This window comes from Neodiprion lecontei, chromosome 5, assembly GCF_021901455.1.
Source record: "Neodiprion lecontei isolate iyNeoLeco1 chromosome 5, iyNeoLeco1.1, whole genome shotgun sequence".
NCBI classification, from domain to species: domain Eukaryota; kingdom Metazoa; phylum Arthropoda; class Insecta; order Hymenoptera; family Diprionidae; genus Neodiprion; species Neodiprion lecontei.
This window is the reverse complement of record NC_060264.1, coordinates 4,883,807-4,900,631: the sequence shown is the minus strand read 5'-3', so window position 1 is coordinate 4,900,631 and position 16,825 is coordinate 4,883,807. Positions and strand designations below refer to the sequence as shown.

The 16,825-nt window shown below is 42.2% G+C and overlaps 1 long non-coding RNA gene across 2 annotated transcripts in view; it reads left to right on the top strand.

Annotated features, from left to right (window-relative positions):
• LOC124294443 overlaps positions 1–523 on the top strand; it is a 51,975-nt gene extending 51,452 nt beyond the window's left edge. For both annotated transcript variants that reach the window (XR_006904305.1, XR_006904306.1), the window contains exon 5: positions 191–523. This is a non-coding gene — a long non-coding RNA (uncharacterized LOC124294443). The remainder of the gene's footprint in view (positions 1–190) is intronic.
• Positions 524–16,825: the final 16,302 nt, after the last annotated feature.

The window sequence follows — 16,825 nt, the reverse complement described above, 5'->3', positions numbered from 1 at the left end:
GATAAATGTATTTTATTCAAATAATGTTAGTCGTATAGTAATAATACACACAGTTGCGCATGTATAATTGATAGTATACAATCTGCATAATGTGTACACACGTACAATCACCGATTCTTTCAGCAAAATATAAACATTCACTTCATGAATGTAGAAGACGCTTATATTTACGGTGTTCCACTATTTTCAGTTGTTCCTTTGCTCTACACCGTAGGATGATGATGCAGAGGATTCCATGCTGATTGAACAAGGAGTATGAAGACTTTGGAGAGTTGAAGGATAATTGTATTTACGGAGCTGGAAAATTGCTAGAACAATAAACTTTGCGTGGGTGATGAAATGTCAAATGACCATAGCTATGTAAAAGTAAAAGAAATCGTAATTTTTACAAAAAACATTGTACTTTCTTTGTTATGTTCAAAGAAACTGGTCTACTGAATGATTTTTCTTAAGTGATTAGTTTTAATACACTTATATGTTTACTTAATTGAGTACCTTGATCTTTGGAAAGTTGTAAATTGTACAATGATGATGAAATAAAGAAGTTTTCCATAGGCGTATTAACTGAGTGAATTTCGTTCCGTACCTCCTGTTACAGAACAAGCGGAACTCCGGAAAAACGTTCGGTAAAGGTGAATACAGGTAAGAATGTCCATTCCTCGAATTCATTCGCTGTTGTTACTAACTCTCCAAATCGAGGGTTTAAACTGCGATTTGACGGAGGGTGAGAGCGCCTCTCTCCAATCCTTTTCAGTAACTTCTTTATCCTTCTTGTCTCCAATCTCTGACATTGCCTTTCGTACGAATTTGTTGATCGTGAGGAAAACCAGCAACAATGATGAATTTTGAAACTCGCAATGAAGCCACGACTGCGAGGATCCAACGATTGGAGCCACGAATGCTCGCCGACTCAGACTATGGAAATAATATTTCCGTGGCTCGTGATGTTGAAATATAATCACGGGGTTCATTCTGTGGAGCGGGATAACTGCAATGCAATATTGATAGGTAGGTATACGGACGGTTGTAGGTCGCGAGAAACACCCCAGGTTTATCAGGCACCCCGAGGTTACCTCGACCTGGCTTGGGAATTGTTATTCTGTAGATCTGACAGTCTAAATCTCGAAATCTTAATCTAAAAATCAAGCCTTACATTCTTTGCGTGGTTGCAAAAAAATTGACTTTTCATTTCAAACTGTATAGGTATGTGTGGACCTGACAAACCAATTCCACGTTCAGAAACAATGTAAGAGTCATCTGCGAGAGCAAGAAGCATCAACGGTTAAGATTCTTCGTTTTTCGGTTGAATGATTTTATACAATAATCACAGCGTATTGAGACTACGCTTAATCGATTTCTCTCGCGAAATGACGTCGGAATAGTGCCAATGAGAATTTATTCCGGCTCTTTTCAAAATCACTCAAATTTTGGCAAAAAATGCAAAGGGGTTAGCCTTACTTTTTTTTCGACCAAAAAATTTTAGGTCTCGGATTCGATTATTATGACCCTTTCCTGACTACTTGGACCACCAGGAACTCAGAAAACGCAGCGAACAGAGCGTGGCATCGACGGGAGAGAAATGACGGAGGAAAAAGCAGCCGCTGAAAAATGTCGAAAACACAGGTTCTCGTTTTTTGGCTGTATCTTTTGATCTGCTGATCGCAGCCTATTGGGACTGCGCCCAATCGATTTCTCTTGCAAAATTACGTCGGAATAGTGCATGAAAGAATTTATTCCGGCACTTTTCAAAATCACTCAAATTTTGGCGAAAAATGCAAAGGGGTTAGCCTTACTTTTTTTTCGACCAAAAAATTTTAGGTCTCGGATTCGATTATTATGACCCTTTCCTGACTAATTGGACCACCAGGAACTCAGAAAACGCAGCGAAAAGAGCGTGGCATTGACGAGAGAGAAATGACGGAGGAAAAAGCAGCCGCTGAAAAATGTCGAAAACACAGGTTCTCGTTTTTTGGCTGTATCTTTTGATCTGCTGATCGCAGCCTATTGGGACTGCGCCCAATCGATTTCTCCTGCAGAATTACGTCGGAATAGTGCATGAAAGAATTTATTCCGGCACTTTTCAAAATCACTCAAATTTTGGCGAAAAATGCAAAGGGGTTAGCCTTACTTTTTTTTCGACCAAAAAATTTTAGGTCTCGGATTCGATTATTATGACCCTTTCCTGACTAATTGGACCACCAGGAACTCAGAAAACGCAGCGAAAAGAGCGTGGCATCGACGGGAGAGAAATGACGGAGGAAAAAGCAGCCGCTGAAAAATGTCGAAAACACAGGTTCTCGTTTTTTGGCTGTATCTTTTGATCTGCTGATCGCAGCCTATTGGGACTGCGCCCAATCGATTTCTCTTGCAAAATTACGTCGGAATAGTGCATGAAAGAATTTATTCCGGCACTTTTCAAAATCACTCAAATTTTGGCGAAAAATGCAAAGGGGTTAGCCTGACTTTTTTTTCGACCAAAAAATTTTATGTCTCGGATTCGATTATCATGACCCTTTCCTGACTAATTGGACCACCAGGAACTCAGAAAACGCAGCGAAAAGAGCGTGGCATCGACGGGAGAGAAATGACGGAGGAAAAAGCAGCCGCTGAAAAATGTCGAAAACACAGGTTCTCGTTTTTTGGCTGTATCTTTTGATCTGCTGATCGCAGCCTATTGGGACTGCGCCCAATCGATTTCTCTTGCAAAATTACGTCGGAATAGTGCATGAAAGAATTTATTCCGGCACTTTTCAAAATCACTCAAATTTTGGCGAAAAATGCAAAGGGGTTAGCCTTACTTTTTTTTCGACCAAAAAATTTTAGGTCTCGGATTCGATTATTATGACCCTTTCCTGACTAATTGGACCACCAGGAACTCAGAAAACGCAGCGAAAAGAGCGTGGCATCGACGGGAGAGAAATGACGGAGGAAAAAGCAGCCGCTGAAAAATGTCGAAAACACAGGTTCTCGTTTTTTGGCTGTATCTTTTGATCTGCTGATCGCAGCCTATTGGGACTGCGCCCAATCGATTTCTCCTGCAAAATTACGTCGGAATAGTGCATGAAAGAATTTATTCCGGCACTTTTCAAAATCACTCAAATTTTGGCGAAAAATGCAAAGGGGTTAGCCTTACTTTTTTTTCGACCAAAAAATTTTATGTCTCGGATTCGATTATCATGACCCTTTCCTGACTAATTGGACCACCAGGAACTCAGAAAACGCAGCGAAAAGAGCGTGGCCTCGACGGGAGAGAAATGACGGAGGAAAAAGCAGCCGCTGAAAAATGTCGAAAACACAGGTTCTCGTTTTTTGGCTGTATCTTTTGATCTGCTGATCGCAGCCTATTGGGACTGCGCCCAATCGATTTCTCCTGCAAAATTACGTCGGAATAGTGCATGAAAGAATTTATTCCGGCACTTTTCAAAATCACTCAAATTTTGGCGAAAAATGCAAAGGGGTTAGCCTTACTTTTTTTTCGACCAAAAAATTTTAGGTCTCGGATTCGATTATTATGACCCTTTCCTGACTAATTGGACCACCAGGAACTCAGAAAACGCAGCGAAAAGAGCGTGGCATCGACGGGAGAGAAATGACGGAGGAAAAAGCAGCCGCTGAAAAATGTCGAAAACACAGGTTCTCGTTTTTTGGCTGTATCTTTTGATCTGCTGATCGCAGCCTATTGGGACTGCGCCCAATCGATTTCTCTTGCAAAATTACGTCGGAATAGTGCATGAAAGAATTTATTCCGGCACTTTTCAAAATCACTCAAATTTTGGCGAAAAATGCAAAGGGGTTAGCCTTACTTTTTTTTCGACCGTAAAATTTTAGGTCTCGGATTCGATTATTATGACCCTTTCCTGACTAATTGGACCACCAGGAACTCAGAAAACGCAGCGAAAAGAGCGTGGCCTCGACGGGAGAGAAATGACGGAGGAAAAAGCAGCCGCTGAAAAATGTCGAAAACACAGGTTCTCGTTTTTTGGCTGTATCTTTTGATCTGCTGATCGCAGCCTATTGGGACTGCGCCCAATCGATTTCTCTTGCAAAATTACGTCGGAATAGTGCATGAAAGAATTTATTCCGGCACTTTTCAAAATCACTCAAATTTTGGCGAAAAATGCAAAGGGGTTAGCCTTACTTTTTTTTCGACCAAAAAATTTTAGGTCTCGGATTCGATTATTATGACCCTTTCCTGACTAATTGGACCACCAGGAACTCAGAAAACGCAGCGAAAAGAGCGTGGCATCGACGGGAGAGAAATGACGGAGGAAAAAGCAGCCGCTGAAAAATGTCGAAAACACAGGTTCTCGTTTTTTGGCTGTATCTTTTGATCTGCTGATCGCAGCCTATTGAGACTGCGCCCAATCGATTTCTCTTGCAAAATTACGTCGGAATAGTGCATGAAAGAATTTATTCCGGCACTTTTCAAAATCACTCAAATTTTAGCGAAAAATGCAAAGGGGTTAGCCTTACTTTTTTTTCGACCAAAAAATTTTAGGTCTCGGATTCAATTATTATGACCCTTTCCTGACTAATTGGACCACCAGGAACTCAGAAAACGCAGCGAAAAGAGCGTGGCATCGACGGGAGAGAAATGACGGAGGAAAAAGCAGCCGCTGAAAAATGTCGAAAACACAGGTTCTCGTTTTTTGGCTGTATCTTTTGATCTGCTGATCGCAGCCTATTGGGACTGCGCCCAATCGATTTCTCTTGCAAAATTACGTCGGAATAGTGCATGAAAGAATTTATTCCGGCACTTTTCAAAATCACTCAAATTTTGGCGAAAAATGCAAAGGGGTTAGCCTCACTTTTTTTTCGACCAAAAAATTTTATGTCTCGGATTCGATTATCATGACCCTTTCCTGACTAATTGGACCACCAGGAACTCAGAAAACGCAGCGAAAAGAGCGTGGCATCGACGGCAGAGAAATGACGGAGGAAAAAGCAGCCGCTGAAAAATGTCGAAAACACAGGTTCTCGTTTTTTGGCTGTATCTTTTGATCTGCTGATCGCAGCCTATTGGGACTGCGCCCAATCGATTTCTCTTGCAAAATTACGTCGGAATAGTGCATGAAAGAATTCATTCCGGCACTTTTCAAAATCACTCAAATTTTGGCGAAAAATGCAAAGGGGTTAGCCTTACTTTTTTCTCGACCAAAAAATTTTAGGTCTCGGATTCGATTATTATGACCCTTTCCTGACTAATTGGACCACCAGGAACTCAGAAAACGCAGCGAAAAGAGCGTGGCATCGACGGGAGAGAAATGACGGAGGAAAAAGCAGCCGCTGAAAAATGTCGAAAACACAGGTTCTCGTTTTTTGGCTGTATCTTTTGATCTGCTGATCGCAGCCTATTGGGACTGCGCCCAATCGATTTCTCTTGCAAAATTACGTCGGAGTAGTGCATGAAAGAATTTATTCCGGCACTTTTCAAAATCACTCAAATTTTGGCGAAAAATGCAAAGGGGTTAGGCTTACTTTTTTTTCGACCAAAAAATTTTAGGTCTCGGATTCGATTATTATGACCCTTTCCTGACTAATTGGACCACCAGGAACTCAGAAAACGCAGCGAAAAGAGCGTGGCATCGACGGGAGAGAAATGACGGAGGAAAAAGCAGCCGCTGAAAAATGTCGAAAACACAGGTTCTCGTTTTTTGGCTGTATCTTTTGATCTGCTGATCGCAGCCTATTGGGACTGCGCCCAATCGATTTCTCTTGCAAAATTACGTCGGAATAGTGCATGAAAGAATTTATTCCGGCACTTTTCAAAATCACTCAAATTTTGGCGAAAAATGCAAAGGGGTTAGCCTTACTTTTTTTTCGACCAAAAAATTTTAGGTCTCGGATTCGATTATCATGACCCTTTCCTGACTAATTGGACCACCAGGAACTCAGAAAACGCAGCGAAAAGAGCGTGGCATCGACGGGAGAGAAATGACGGAGGAAAAAGCAGCCGCTGAAAAATGTCGAAAACACAGGTTCTCGTTTTTTGGCTGTATCTTTTGATCTGCTGATCGCAGCCTATTGGGACTGCGCCCAATCGATTTCTCCTGCAAAATTACGTCGGAATAGTGCATGAAAGAATTTATTCCGGCACTTTTCAAAATCACTCAAATTTTGGCGAAAAATGCAAAGGGGTTAGCCTTACTTTTTTTTCGACCAAAAAATTTTAGGTCTCGGATTCGATTATTATGACCCTTTCCTGACTAATTGGACCACCAGGAACTCAGAAAACGCAGCGAAAAGAGCGTGGCATCGACGGGAGAGAAATGACGGAGGAAAAAGCAGCCGCTGAAAAATGTCGAAAACACAGGTTCTCGTTTTTTGGCTGTATCTTTTGATCTGCTGATCGCAGCCTATTGGGACTGCGCCCAATCGATTTCTCTTGCAAAATTACGTCGGAATAGTGCATGAAAGAATTTATTCCGGCACTTTTCAAAATCACTCAAATTTTGGCGAAAAATGCAAAGGGGTTAGCCTTACTTTTTTTTCGACCAAAAAATTTTAGGTCTCGGATTCGATTATCATGACCCTTTCCTGACTAATTGGACCACCAGGAACTCAGAAAACGCAGCGAAAAGAGCGTGGCATCGACGGGAGAGAAATGACGGAGGAAAAAGCAGCCGCTGAAAAATGTCGAAAACACAGGTTCTCGTTTTTTGGCTGTATCTTTTGATCTGCTGATCGCAGCCTATTGGGACTGCGCCCAATCGATTTCTCTTGCAAAATTACGTCGGAATAGTGCATGAAAGAATTTATTCCGGCACTTTTCAAAATCACTCAAATTTTGGCGAAAAATGCAAAGGGGTTAGCCTCACTTTTTTTTCGACCAAAAAATTTTATGTCTCGGATTCGATTATCATGACCCTTTCCTGACTAATTGGACCACCAGGAACTCAGAAAACGCAGCGAAAAGAGCGTGGCATCGACGGCAGAGAAATGACGGAGGAAAAAGCAGCCGCTGAAAAATGTCGAAAACACAGGTTCTCGTTTTTTGGCTGTATCTTTTGATCTGCTGATCGCAGCCTATTGGGACTGCGCCCAATCGATTTCTCTTGCAAAATTACGTCGGAATAGTGCATGAAAGAATTCATTCCGGCACTTTTCAAAATCACTCAAATTTTGGCGAAAAATGCAAAGGGGTTAGCCTTACTTTTTTCTCGACCAAAAAATTTTAGGTCTCGGATTCGATTATTATGACCCTTTCCTGACTAATTGGACCACCAGGAACTCAGAAAACGCAGCGAAAAGAGCGTGGCATCGACGGGAGAGAAATGACGGAGGAAAAAGCAGCCGCTGAAAAATGTCGAAAACACAGGTTCTCGTTTTTTGGCTGTATCTTTTGATCTGCTGATCGCAGCCTATTGGGACTGCGCCCAATCGATTTCTCTTGCAAAATTACGTCGGAGTAGTGCATGAAAGAATTTATTCCGGCACTTTTCAAAATCACTCAAATTTTGGCGAAAAATGCAAAGGGGTTAGGCTTACTTTTTTTTCGACCAAAAAATTTTAGGTCTCGGATTCGATTATTATGACCCTTTCCTGACTAATTGGACCACCAGGAACTCAGAAAACGCAGCGAAAAGAGCGTGGCATCGACGGGAGAGAAATGACGGAGGAAAAAGCAGCCGCTGAAAAATGTCGAAAACACAGGTTCTCGTTTTTTGGCTGTATCTTTTGATCTGCTGATCGCAGCCTATTGGGACTGCGCCCAATCGATTTCTCTTGCAAAATTACGTCGGAATAGTGCATGAAAGAATTTATTCCGGCACTTTTCAAAATCACTCAAATTTTGGCGAAAAATGCAAAGGGGTTAGCCTTACTTTTTTTTCGACCAAAAAATTTTATGTCTCGGATTCGATTATCATGACCCTTTCCCGACTAATTGGACCACCAGGAACTCAGAAAACGCAGCGAAAAGAGCGTGGCATCGACGGGAGAGAAATGACGGAGGAAAAAGCAGCCGCTGAAAAATGTCGAAAACACAGGTTCTCGTTTTTTGGCTGTATCTTTTGATCTGCTGATCGCAGCCTATTGGGACTGCGCCCAATCGATTTCTCTTGCAAAATTACGTCGGAATAGTGCATGAAAGAATTTATTCCGGCACTTTTCAAAATCACTCAAATTTTGGCGAAAAATGCAAAGGGGTTAGCCTTACTTTTTTTTCGACCAAAAAATTTTAGGTCTCGGATTCGATTATTATGACCCTTTCCTGACTAATTGGACCACCAGGAACTCAGAAAACGCAGCGAAAAGAGCGTGGCATCGACGGGAGAGAAATGACGGAGGAAAAAGCAGCCGCTGAAAAATGTCGAAAACACAGGTTCTCGTTTTTTGGCTGTATCTTTTGATCTGCTGATCGCAGCCTATTGGGACTGCGCCCAATCGATTTCTCCTGCAAAATTACGTCGGAATAGTGCATGAAAGAATTTATTCCGGCACTTTTCAAAATCACTCAAATTTTGGCGAAAAATGCAAAGGGGTTAGCCTTACTTTTTTTTCGACCAAAAAATTTTAGGTCTCGGATTCGATTATTATGACCCTTTCCTGACTAATTGGACCACCAGGAACTCAGAAAACGCAGCGAAAAGAGCGTGGCATCGACGGGAGAGAAATGACGGAGGAAAAAGCAGCCGCTGAAAAATGTCGAAAACACAGGTTCTCGTTTTTTGGCTGTATCTTTTGATCTGCTGATCGCAGCCTATTGGGACTGCGCCCAATCGATTTCTCTTGCAAAATTACGTCGGAATAGTGCATGAAAGAATTTATTCCGGCACTTTTCAAAATCACTCAAATTTTGGCGAAAAATGCAAAGGGGTTAGCCTTACTTTTTTTTCGACCAAAAAATTTTAGGTCTCGGATTCGATTATCATGACCCTTTCCTGACTAATTGGACCACCAGGAACTCAGAAAACGCAGCGAAAAGAGCGTGGCATCGACGGGAGAGAAATGACGGAGGAAAAAGCAGCCGCTGAAAAATGTCGAAAACACAGGTTCTCGTTTTTTGGCTGTATCTTTTGATCTGCTGATCGCAGCCTATTGGGACTGCGCCCAATCGATTTCTCCTGCAAAATTACGTCGGAATAGTGCATGAAAGAATTTATTCCGGCACTTTTCAAAATCACTCAAATTTTGGCGAAAAATGCAAAGGGGTTAGCCTTACTTTTTTTTCGACCAAAAAATTTTAGGTCTCGGATTCGATTATTATGACCCTTTCCTGACTAATTGGACCACCAGGAACTCAGAAAACGCAGCGAAAAGAGCGTGGCATCGACGGGAGAGAAATGACGGAGGAAAAAGCAGCCGCTGAAAAATGTCGAAAACACAGGTTCTCGTTTTTTGGCTGTATCTTTTGATCTGCTGATCGCAGCCTATTGGGACTGCGCCCAATCGATTTCTCTTGCAAAATTACGTCGGAATAGTGCATGAAAGAATTTATTCCGGCACTTTTCAAAATCACTCAAATTTTGGCGAAAAATGCAAAGGGGTTAGCCTTACTTTTTTTTCGACCAAAAAATTTTATGTCTCGGATTCGATCATCATGACCCTTTCCTGACTAATTGGACCACCAGGAACTCAGAAAACGCAGCGAAAAGAGCGTGGCATCGACGGGAGAGAAATGACGGAGGAAAAAGCAGCCGCTGAAAAATGTCGAAAACACAGGTTCTCGTTTTTTGGCTGTATCTTTTGATCTGCTGATCGCAGCCTATTGGGACTGCGCCCAATCGATTTCTCTTGCAAAATTACGTCGGAATAGTGCATGAAAGAATTTATTCCGGCACTTTTCAAAATCACTCAAATTTTGGCGAAAAATGCAAAGGGGTTAGCCTTACTTTTTTTTCGACCAAAAAATTTTATGTCTCGGATTCGATTATCATGACCCTTTCCTGACTAATTGGACCACCAGGAACTCAGAAAACGCAGCGAAAAGAGCGTGGCATCGACGGGAGAGAAATGACGGAGGAAAAAGCAGCCGCTGAAAAATGTCGAAAACACAGGTTCTCGTTTTTTGGCTGTATCTTTTGATCTGCTGATCGCAGCCTATTGGGACTGCGCCCAATCGATTTCTCTTGCAAAATTACGTCGGAATAGTGCATGAAAGAATTTATTCCGGCACTTTTCAAAATCACTCAAATTTTGGCGAAAAATGCAAAGGGGTTAGCCTTACTTTTTTTTCGACCAAAAAATTTTAGGTCTCGGATTCGATTATTATGACCCTTTCCTGACTAATTGGACCACCAGGAACTCAGAAAACGCAGCGAAAAGAGCGTGGCATCGACGGGAGAGAAATGACGGAGGAAAAAGCAGCCGCTGAAAAATGTCGAAAACACAGGTTCTCGTTTTTTGGCTGTATCTTTTGATCTGCTGATCGCAGCCTATTGGGACTGCGCCCAATCGATTTCTCTTGCAAAATTACGTCGGAATAGTGCATGAAAGAATTTATTCCGGCACTTTTCAAAATCACTCAAATTTTGGCGAAAAATGCAAAGGGGTTAGCCTTACTTTTTTTTCGACCAAAAAATTTTATGTCTCGGATTCGATCATCATGACCCTTTCCTGACTAATTGGACCACCAGGAACTCAGAAAACGCAGCGAAAAGAGCGTGGCATCGACGGGAGAGAAATGACGGAGGAAAAAGCAGCCGCTGAAAAATGTCGAAAACACAGGTTCTCGTTTTTTGGCTGTATCTTTTGATCTGCTGATCGCAGCCTATTGGGACTGCGCCCAATCGATTTCTCTTGCAAAATTACGTCGGAATAGTGCATGAAAGAATTTATTCCGGCACTTTTCAAAATCACTCAAATTTTGGCGAAAAATGCAAAGGGGTTAGCCTTACTTTTTTTTCGACCAAAAAATTTTATGTCTCGGATTCGATCATCATGACCCTTTCCTGACTAATTGGACCACCAGGAACTCAGAAAACGCAGCGAAAAGAGCGTGGCATCGACGGGAGAGAAATGACGGAGGAAAAAGCAGCCGCTGAAAAATGTCGAAAACACAGGTTCTCGTTTTTTGGCTGTATCTCTTGATCTGCTGATCGCAGCCCACTGTGACTGCGCCTAATCGATTTTTCTCGCAAAATTACGTCGGAATCGTGCAAGAAAGAATCAATGCCAGCACTTTTCACAACACGATTCCTCTTGTGAAATGACGTAGATACAGCGTATGAAATAATCGATTCAACAATATTTATGTTAATTCTTCACAGAAAAATCAAAACAGTTAGTGCGCTATTTTCCGCGATTTGAGGGCAAGAATTTACACACTCTATATTGATTGAAATTACGTTTATTAGACTCATTATCATACACGCTGAGTTAAGCAAACAAGACATGCAGAATATCGTAGAACCAACTGCTGAAAGACCGCCTAGTCATTCCAATGTCATTTAGCTGTAACTCTCGATCCGTTTAAAATCGATATCCACCTTACAATTACGTCAACGTAAGGTCCTCATGTTAGCAGTGTTCCTTAGCAATTCAAGAAATCCACTCAACATCGTAACGGCATTGGCTCTGTTGCCTCTGTGTCAACCATCCTAGTTATCTATTTTCCAATTCTGTGTCCTTCATCTGAAACGATGCTCTCGTTACATTGCTCAATGACTAACTTTATCCTAGTCTACCAAACCTTGATGATCAAGTTCATTTTCAGCCAAACCAGCAGTCGTTTCACTTCGTTGAATAATCACTGCTTTTCAATCCGCCTCAGATCAGTGCATGACATCGTCAAATACAAAGATTTGGCCAGCTTTTTTTTCATATCACTTCCCAAATTCAGGTTCGTCCAAATCATTAGTTTACAGATGTTTGAAACTAGCATGAAGGTCTCAAAACTTGCAAAAGTTTTCCAAAGTTTTACGTTACAAGTTCAAAGTTTCAAACTCTGACACAGGAATGATGGACGGGTGGACCTTTGTTCTCCCCGAGAGTATGTGTACGATGCAACATAAATGTATCCACCTTCACAGTCGTGTTTCCGCAGCTATCCCCGGCAAATATGCTCGCGTAAAACTTCGCTCATACGTCATCCGTTACACGAGGGTCGCTTGCTTGTTCTGCAACACCATCGTTGCCTTTTACGGTATAACGCTATGAGCTATGCACGCTATACATCCTACCCTGTTACCTTTACCTTCTGTCCTACAGCTTTTCCACTCGTGCAATACCGTCCACCAGGCAATTCAGAATCGTTACTACTTCCCGATATCGGAATGGCAAAGTTCCACTTCATCTGCGTCTGATCCGTCTTTTCCTTGATCAGTCGAATGACAAGGAAATGCAATTAAGAGCGGAAAAGTTGCCGAACTGTGCGGTGTGTGTCAACCGCTCAACTCCTTGAGAATCGAACGTTCCGAAAAGGTAGTACATGCAATTTTAATTCCAGAGTTAAGCGACTTTTATTATTGATAAGAACTCATCCGTTTATAATTGGACTCGTTACCACAATATGGTTCGGCTTTCACGGCCTTTGACAACCAGCGACGTTTATAAATAATTGAAACGTTTTCGTTAGCGTCTTCATCTTTCATCTACCGAGTACCGACCCTGTACCTACGTATGATCTCTAAATCATCAATGCTCCAGTTTCGTTCCACCAATTGCAGTATAAGAGAACTTGAGCGATCAATAAACGTGGAAGTCAAATTATACAACGCCCTGATGTCTAAAAATGTTCCCCTTTACACTTTACTCCGACAACTATAAAGACAATTCTGAGCTTGACACGCGATGAAAAATCCCGGGCAAAAGCTTAAATAATCAGCTCTAAAGGGACCGTCGGAATGTCGGGTTTATCTAAAAAAGTTGACGCTACGAAGTGTTTCTTTTTCTTCTTTCTCTTTTTATTTTCTTTAATCCTCTTGTACGTCCTCTTCTCATCCAAAGTACAGTGTACACTTCAAGAACGGGTAGAAAAGTAACGTTGGGTCGAAAAATTTTTCTCCACTCGCGCGAAATGACGATGTTTTTGAAAAAATTGTACACCCCTCAAAAGTTTTCTTGCTTACATAAGTATTTTTTTATTTTGTGTCCGTTGAGATACAGACGTGTAAAACTCAATGGACCGAAATGTGAAATTTTTATTTATTTTTTTCTCACCGTCCGGTTCGCCCAAATTTCCCGCGGGGAATTAATTACCGTTGTAAATTCGTACGGTCGATGGACATCGCGACATGAGAGATCCGGTGTTTTTCTAACGGGTATAGAAGATATAGAACCGTGGCAATAACTTTCCAGAGAAGGGAAACTTGGCGGAATGAGTTTCCCTGAGCAACATCCAGAGTTCACGATATTTTCAAATTTCGCGATGTAGCGGCTGCATCGCAAAGCAGGATTTGCCAAGTGGAAACGTATGTGACTGGCCAACCGTTAAGCTGGGTCTGGCTAATATCTACGGCAACCAGGGTGGGTACTGCCCTCCAGACCAGCCTTCAGGGTTCACATTTCCCCGACGCGAATCTTGCTCACTTTCGGAAGGTCAACAATACTGTCAAAATTGCGAGATATATCAGTTACATTATTTTATTGGGCATAACCGGGCTGAGCAATTGAAAGGAATCCGAATCCTCCTGGCTTTTATAGGTTCCCGTTGTGGTTTGCGGTGGACGTATAAGTAAAAGATATCAGATTTTCGCGGTGCTTCACCGAATGTCGTTACTTTTGTCGAAATTCCCTCGGCGACAGAATTTCCCGCGGTCTTTCAATCTTGGCTCTCTACATCGATACGATATTCCTGGATATTTTGTTTTCGTTCGAAATTTAATTCACACTGTTTGACGAACAAGTTCGGGTAAATTTTTCATTCGTCATTCTTATTTCCGATTTAATAATCGTGCACCTTACCCCAAACTCTATACCACGTTTCCCTTGCCCTTTCACGCCTGCAACAAGTTACGTGAGATGCATACTCAACGAGTTACTCTCGGCTCGTCGTCAAACGAGATGAATATTAAAGCGCAGGTTGGAACTTGGCACCGTGGCGTCCGTTACCCATTATGTAATTTCATTAACGAATTAACTAGCCTTTTTCTCATCACACCCTAATTTAAATACAACCCCCTTAATGTCGCACGCTTTTAAATTATTTGACAAATGTATGGGTGAACATAAGAATGGTGGAAAAATCCACCAACGCCGAAAGCGTTGTTCCAGGGACACTTAATCCGCTTAAACTAATCGAAGAACCACATTGTACACGGAGATGCAGAGTCCTTTAATGGAATCTGTCCCCTAAGGCGTGTACAGAAGCTTGGGTTATACCCGGTCAAAGTTGAAGCAGTTTTCATCCTTTACTTATAGTCCTTCTCCCATCTCAGCAGGCTAAGAAAATAGTGTAATTAACGTAGAAAAGGCTCCAAAGGAACATTACATCCTCTAGCTGGATGTGAAACGAATTAAGAAGTGGAATTCAACGTGAACGGAAACTGTATGTCATTTTCACTGGAAAATAAGCCAGACTCTGTGTTCTTGCGTATCCAAGATAGTCGAGTATCTGAAATAGCCGGGAGGCCACTGGGGAGGAATCTGATCATCGGGACAAAATGCCGTGTAAATCTTTGTCGCATTGTCTGCAAGGTGCATTTGCATCAATTCCCTGATAATCCTCCGAAGAAAATGTATCCCGATGTACTACAGATTAGCTTAAAACTCGTTCAATTCGATTCTTATGCATGCCTGGATAATCAAGATGCAAAAATGGAGTGCACTTGATTAAAAGTATTCACGATACCTGAAGACGCCAGTTCTCTATATCACCGAATGGAAATTATTCTCCGCTTCTCGATAACTCCGGATTTTCTTTTTCCACAATTTCAGAAAGCCGGCGTGTAATACTTGAGAGATTATTTGCGCGAAGGTTGAAGGAGTCCGGGTTCCGAGTCGTGATCAATCCTAGTTTGCATTATGAATGGGAGAATAAGTCCACGCTCACCTCTTGGGCCAAGCTTCGGATTACGACAATGAAGAAAAGCACTCGGGAGAAAATCTGCGTCAGAAAGTAAAATGTGTTTATCTTCAAACGTTACTTCAAGGCTCTTGTGATTCAGCCCTGAAGTTGGCATCAATTATACCCGCTGAACTCGTTGCCGTGGAGAACCGTTTGACCGAAGTTGTCTTTGTCGCGAGTTCTGCAAAGATCCCCAAATCACAAAGCGAACTGGAAAGGAAGAGGATAGCCTAGAGTTAAAAGTATCCACCGACCCACTCTTGAGTAACATCGTACCGAAAGAAGTTCTTAAACTCGCGCGAGTCCATTTCAGAAAATGGATTGTATGACAGGCCAATAAAGACAAACATCTTCAAGTTTGATAGTACGTGTAAAGATCTTTCTGAAAGTATTTTAATCGCATGGAAACTCACCCAATAACCATCCGAGTCACGGATGTTCCTGTAATTGTAATACTTGATTGAAAGACTCGTCAATTGTGGTTGTACCGTATAACTTTCTGAAACAGCGGATAATAACGGCACTAATGAACCCGGTGAAAATACGTTTTGAACAGATTTATCTCGTTCCAAAATCTAACGACCCTTGGTCTGATTCGCGGCTGCTACTACCAAGAATAAGTCACGCTCTTGCCTCGACGCGACCCCATTACACGGTCCTTAGTTCGTTTGGTTCCTGCTGGCCAAAAGTTGGTACATCAACCGAGATCTATTAAATTCGCATTAGCCAAAACTTCTATCCTCATGATTTACCCATTCGCTACAGAGTTCGCTGATTGTGGATTCCCGTTTTCTTCCATCCCCTTTAGGGGAGTTCCGGCTCTTTTTCCGCCCGAATCGCCGCGAGCCATCCGAGCTTCGGGTACCTTGAGGAAGTATTAAAAACGGCGTATCAGAGAGCAGTGAACGACGAAAAACTTGCCTAATTTCGCATTCATTTTAGTCACAGTAACAGAGCTGGTCCGTACTGGAATTCATTTGCTTTACGATTTACAGTTATAAATTATTCATCCAAAGCGCGATCGCATTTTTACCACCTTAAAAACCCTCGCTAAACTCAACGATGGACAAGACTGGCCATTCTCGATTGAGTTTTTGAACAAAACACTGGGCTTCGCAGACCCGTCAAAGTCGGCAAAGCATCTGAACACCACCAAGGGACACCTAACGTTGACCTCTCGAGGATGACCACCCACACCCCATTCTCGGGAATCCTAGTGGTCCCCGGTCGGCTGTATAAGTTCCTCTTGAAGTTTCCCCTGACAAAGATCAACCAAACTAGAAGATAATGTTTCAAAGAGGGAAAACTCCAGAGATTGTATTTCAAAATGCGCCAACTTGGCCTATCCCGGATGGGTCTAATGATTCACTAAAAATTGCTTAAGCTCTTAAAAGCAGATTTGCACGGTTTCACCATTCATTCTACAAGAGGTTACGAAATTCTACGCGCGGTCGATATAAATCAAAAGTGGTTCTGCCTTAGTTGCTTATTACGTGCAACTCAAAAAATTCACGAACTTCGGAATCATTTACCGACTTATTTGAACTTAAAGAACAGTATGCGATCAAGCTCTCTTTAGACAACTCAGTACATCCGAAATTTCCGTTTATATCCGTCAAGTTTGATTTGTCTCCTCCACCACGTATCGTGGAAATCGGAAATCCATGGAGGGTTTCTTTCAACGTACCCGTGAAAATCTCTGAAGTGAGTATTTGTATCAATAGCCTTGCACCTTGGCCATGAACACATCTTGGCGAGAGGAATACCGTAATGTGAAGTGGTCGCCATGGCGACGGGCTCATCAAGACCTCCCCGGTGTCACATTGTCAAAGCGTATCCATCCATCCCCTCCTCCCTGGTTTTGCTCCACAGTGAGCA